At 34.4% G+C, this 5,786-nt stretch overlaps 1 long non-coding RNA gene across 3 annotated transcripts; it reads left to right on the top strand.

The window, feature by feature from the left end:
• Positions 1-3,295: 3,295 nt before the first annotated feature.
• On the top strand, positions 3,296-5,320 carry LOC130219571 (uncharacterized). 3 transcript variants are annotated; one of them, XR_008836069.1, is made up of 7 exons: positions 3,296-3,401; positions 3,566-3,695; positions 4,090-4,148; positions 4,242-4,301; positions 4,507-4,617; positions 4,695-4,758; positions 5,202-5,320. It is a non-coding gene; the product is annotated as an uncharacterized LOC130219571 (long non-coding RNA). The 3 variants fall into 3 exon arrangements; XR_008836070.1 differs by having other exon boundaries at positions 4,529-4,617; XR_008836071.1 differs by having other exon boundaries at positions 4,532-4,617.
• The last annotated feature ends 466 nt before the right edge of the window (positions 5,321-5,786 follow it).

Genomic DNA, 5,786 nt, shown 5'->3' on the forward strand with positions numbered 1-5,786 from the left:
CCGCCAGGGGGCGCAAAGGGACGGGATGCGAACGGAAAGAAATAGCCTTTACAGCAGCTTTAAATATGCTACTGTGCTTGTAAATGATATTAAACAATAGGTCAAAGCATTATAAGTCCTTCATTAATCATTTAAAATTTGTTAACACACTTTATTGTAAACTTTTTAAGTGCAAAGAGGACTCGTTTTGGAATTGAAGAAATAAAAGACAACTAACATGACACACACATTCAATACAAATAAGTAGTCTTAAATAAATAAATAAAGCAGTCTTTTAGCCTAAATGTTCAGTGTTTGCCGTTTTGATAGGACTAAGACAAGACTTTTTCATTTATGTTTTTATTTATGTTTTTATTTACATTTTCGTTGTTGATTATATTTTACTATCTTATTTTATGTCTGAATTATTGTACATAATAATAAACGAATAATGAAAATAAATTAATAATGAAAATATGCCTAAATAAATAATGTATTTAAAGATATTGCGGCGAAACACTGAGAAACGGTCAGGGGCATGGTCTAAAGAGCTTAAGTTGAATGCTGCTTCATCAAAAGCAAAAAAAATAAAGTGACCTACCTTAAGCAGATCACTAAAAGTATAATAAAAATAATTTTTTGCTCTCTCTCTCTCTCTCTCTCTCTCTCTCTCTCTCTCTCTCTCTCTCTCTATATATATATATATATATATATATATATATATATATATATATATATATATATATATATATATATATATATACTTATAATTATGTAATTATTTAATTATATATAATTATAAATATATTCTTAATAAACTTCCCAGCCACAAATATTAAAAAAACACAACTTGTATTAAAACTGGGCGAGGATTAGAAAGAATACGATGCTTGTTATATAATTTAAAATGTTATTCCTCTTGTCCAATTTCTTTATGCACATTTTTACACTCGCTACTCTGCCAGGAACTTCGCCGCTAGAGAGCACCTTCAAAAATCTCAATCTCATGGCTCATTCTTCACGAATATAGAATTAAAATAATGGCGCGTTTGGTTCATTGGGCATCCCGCGGGTGCAACCAACAAGAGTTGTGCATTTTAGTTTAACTTTTTGAGCGTTAAAAGCAGTTCGGTGTTAGTTTTTATTTAAATATATCAAGCCGAAACTAAACAGCGCATTCTCTCCGCCTCCTCGTTCATAGACCGGGATGCACTGCTGAAGCAGGCAATAGAGAAACTCCATCATTCATCATAATCTTAGCTGATGTTTCGGAGTTGAAAGAATATATTAAAGAGAAATGTTCTTTTAACAGTCCCTATATATTTAATCTTTTTCTTTCTTTTTTTCCTGTCATTTCTCTTCAGCAAATTATATTTTTTAAAGCTGCTTGATTCTTTTAAAACCGAAAGCAGAGCCCGTCAATTGGTGTTTTTCCATAAGATACGTTTATCCTACGATAATTTATCCTCTGATCCTTTTGCATAAAGGTTTTAATAAAAAAAAAAACAGGTCACTTAATTACTTTCCATGTGCTAAAATATTTGTTAAACGAATGTTATTTAAAAAAAAGCATATGCACATATTACAATTGTAAAATAGCCTAAAATGCATGGTCTAATCAGAAATAAAGGAAATTAGTTATATTTAATGCATAAAATAGGCTAGCCTTTTTATAAATTGAGTTTAATTGATTTAAAACTTTTAATTGCATTTTAACGTCCTGTATAAATAATAAAAGTTGCATCAGATTGACGAAAAAACGAATATTAATACCTGCAAACAGGGCCACGGTTACTTTTTTTTCACTGACTGGCATGACTGGCAAACGCGTCAGAAAAAAAAACTGCTGAATCTCTGCGAATATTTGGTTAACTTATAAAACAAATGTCTGGTTTAGTGATGTTAGTAATGCATAGAAAAATGCAAAGCAGAATTCTCCTGAGCTCATTAAACCACTGATGACAGCGACGGAATCACTGGCCCACCACGTTCTTACGAACATATTTTATTTATTAAAGGTATTATTTCATTGACCTGAACATAACCAGTTAAAATACAATTACTAACCCATCGTCTAAAGCAGGCAACACTCTATTCAGCTATGTTCTTTGTTTTTACTTAAAAATATTTTCTTTTTGGCGAATGCTTGGAGCGTAATTTAGATATTTTAAATAACAGGTAGTCGGGGTGGGCGGTACACCGGTGTCATAGTCATCACCGGTGTGACATTGCGCCACGACATGGATTTTCTAATACCGTCAATACCATAATAAATCAATTTTGCGCGGCTTGAACGGCTGCATTTACATCAATAATAGCTAATTCTAAATAATAAGGCATTCAATTTTCTTCAAACGTTCAGTTGTGGTCTGAATACATGTCCTTATACTACAGGGCTCGAAATTGCAACCATTTTGGTCGCATGAGCGCCCGAAATTTAATCTATGCGCCCTCATAATATATTTGGGAGCATTTGTGTGTCTGAATATAATAAACAGGGAGATTTTGTTACTGCAGGAAATGCAAACGGAAAAAGTTATAATAATAATAATGGCGCAGATGACAGCGATCATGACATGAGGTAAATGTTGATCCGCCAGCTGAGATCAATCGAGTGTTTTCGGAGAAGGTGCCCGAATCTTGATGCGTTGCATTCACCGCGTGTTCAGCGCAAATGTCCGCTAAATGTAAAGTCTAATACCCCAGCAAACATAGGTCGGACGACGACGTGCTTTCCCCGGCCAAAAGATGTCGCTCCGCGACGGCATCAATTGTGTACTGATGGTCTGAAAGCGACGTGCTTTCCACAGCCAAAATTCGCACGGCACCAATGCACAACATGTCCTAAAATGCATTAATATATGCTTGTATACATTTAAACATGTCTATTTATATTGGGGTTGCGTGTATTTACGATTTTATCTACATGTAGTTTAATATATACCATGTCCTGATTAAGTCCACAAATTACGTCCTTTACACGTGCATTTATAGTCCATCATATACCCTTGCTGAAATTATGAAATATAAAAAGTATTGCACTTACATCTGGGTATACACTTAATATATGTGTGTCCCAAGTGGGTACGTGGACAGATTTCAGGCATCTAAACTCATTAAAACAGATTTATCTTTATGAAATACAGAAATCACTTTTATTTACATCTTGTCAACTGACCAATTACATTCATAAAGTGTCCTGTGCGGTGAAAGGATAGTAAAGTCACTGTTTCTAAAACCATAATGCAATATTATTTATTTTTTTGCACCTAATGCTAACAAATCTCGCGATATGACTAACATAATCCCGCGGGATTCTAGGGCGCTGTTTTCAAATTTCATTTTCTTCCGGTTTTGTCCAGCACCACGAGAACATGAGGACGCGGCAAAAAGTTGGACAATGATCACAATACTCCTACCGTGTAAGTACAGTTTGTATTCGTTTAATAACATTGAGTTTTACACGAAGGAACTGAAATAAATGATGCACATTGCCAGTAGCGATGTGGAGTTGCTTTGATTAGGCTAAAATTAGCCGTTATGCTAAAAGTAAGTCGCGTTTGAGCAATATGTCATGTTATTACAGGAATCTGGCGCAGTTTATCAGGGGTTCCCTACACTGGTCCTCGAAGACAGCTGGTCAACATGTTTTCCAGCATCTCTGCCCATCATCCACCTGCTGTGTGTTCAGTCAGAGCTGAAAATGACCATTTCAGGTGAGTTTGGAGTGGAATGGTGTATAAATAAAACAATTTAATAATGATAATAATGCACGAATTTGTTAGAAAAGCTAACAAAAAGCTATATAGTATCATTCTATTGTAGATATGTCTCCAGCATTTATTACCATACCAGTATTAATGATTTAGTTTAGCCTACATTAAAAGGCTGTCATTAACAAAAAGAGCAAAACTTATGAGCATGTATATAAAAAAGTTATTTACTTAATATTTTATACTAACATAAAATGGTAAATATATGCATGTAGGTGTTATTAGCTCATGTGGAGATTTAACAGGTAAAGTCTAACCACTTTTCTTTTAACTGCTCCTGTAAAATAGTTTTTGTACTGTAATTTAAACTGCATTAAGGTTCAAATTTGTCTTGCAGGGTGAATAACAGTCAGTCATCTGTCAGACAGAATTCAATACTCTTTCTCCAGGCCAACTGTAAGAATCATATAAGGCTTTGCATTTATTTATTTGCTGTTCATTAAATAATTTCATTATTACCTTTCTCACTGTTGTTTTGTTTGTCTGTAGAATTGTCTCCAGTGCAAATGATCCTTTGTCATCCCACTCTCTGAGGACACTCCAGAGTAGGTGAGAAACTTGTTGAATGGTTAAAAGTGTATTTAGGTGTATAATGTGTATGAGTTCACATTTGCAAACCTAGAGCTAGTTTTTATACCTGTGGTGAGTATTGTGATCTTATTACTGCGTATCCTGATAAACGCTTTAGTAAATAATTTCAACTAGAAACGTTAACGTCATCATAAGCCTGATGTTAGCTATTGCTCTGTTACAGTAATTGTCATTGTGGACTCCAGCAGGTCTACATGTTCTGTTAAGAGACTGGATTCTGAGAGCGAGATCCTGTGAAGTGTTCATCAAAGCTGAAGAGAAGAACTGCATCTGTGTAAGTTTAAAATGTGAAAGAATGTGTGTCTCTGTCTGTCTGGATCGCTCTGACTGTGATTTTGGTGTCACATTTAGGTTCAGCAACTGTCCGGAGTTGGTGGATGTTATGTCCGAGCCTGATTAAAAGATTGATAAACAGGTACATATTTATCTTGCATTGTTTGTGTTTATTTCTGCACAATATTTCAGGAAAATATGTTTTACTACCCCAACAATTAACCCCGTATGTTATATTATTTAAACTATAGATTTCATCTGTTATTCATCATTGTACGTCTCCTTATAGACATGCCTAATGTTCAGATGTTTTAAAATGTTTGTACAGACTCAGGCTGTCAAGCAGACTAAAAATATTAAATTATAATTTTAGTGTAAGCCATGAATGACAGTCTTTGTTGTCACAAAACTGTGGATGTGTGGATATGGGCAGTTGTAAAATGATGAGTAGTAAGGAATGTGTATGTATTGACATTAGATACTGCTCGGCGCATTGCTGTTCATTCACAAAACATGACAGTAATTCTTGATATATTGTACGTTTTTAGTTGTAGGATAATACAGAATCATATTCTCCTCCCTCAGATGCTGTGAAGTGAGTCCAGATGCTACAGACACAGAAAAAGATGCCGCAATGGAGGAACACAGCAAGCACCTTCCAGGAAGAGCTGAAGAATATTAGAAATAAAGACTCTAAAATAACATTTCACTTGTGTTGTCCATATTTCTGTGTTGTTGCTTTATTTTTATTAGATGTGTCTGTTTAACAGTGATGTACATCTGTTACTGTGTTACTATATGCACAATAAATAATTTGCTTTAATCGTAACACTATTGCATCCTTACATAATGTATTAATTATGATTTACACGTGATTACAATGCTATAAAGAGGTTCAGGTATAACTGGTCTGAAATTAGACCTGATTGCATTTCACAGCTTTAAATAATAAGTTAGATTGTTTTATATTTATAATTAGGCTATTAAAACACTTATTATAAAGAAATAACACGTTTTAAAAACAACCAGAAAACGTCCAGAACATGACATATTTCGACGTGCGATTCACGGCCAGAAGACGTAAAAGACGTCGGTTGGATTTTCATTTTGGCACTATTTTTCAACCAGGACGCAACGTGGCGGAGCGACGTCTTTTCAACGGTAATCGGA

This window comes from Danio aesculapii, chromosome 25 (assembly GCF_903798145.1).
Source record: "Danio aesculapii chromosome 25, fDanAes4.1, whole genome shotgun sequence".
NCBI lineage: Eukaryota > Metazoa > Chordata > Actinopteri > Cypriniformes > Danionidae > Danio > Danio aesculapii.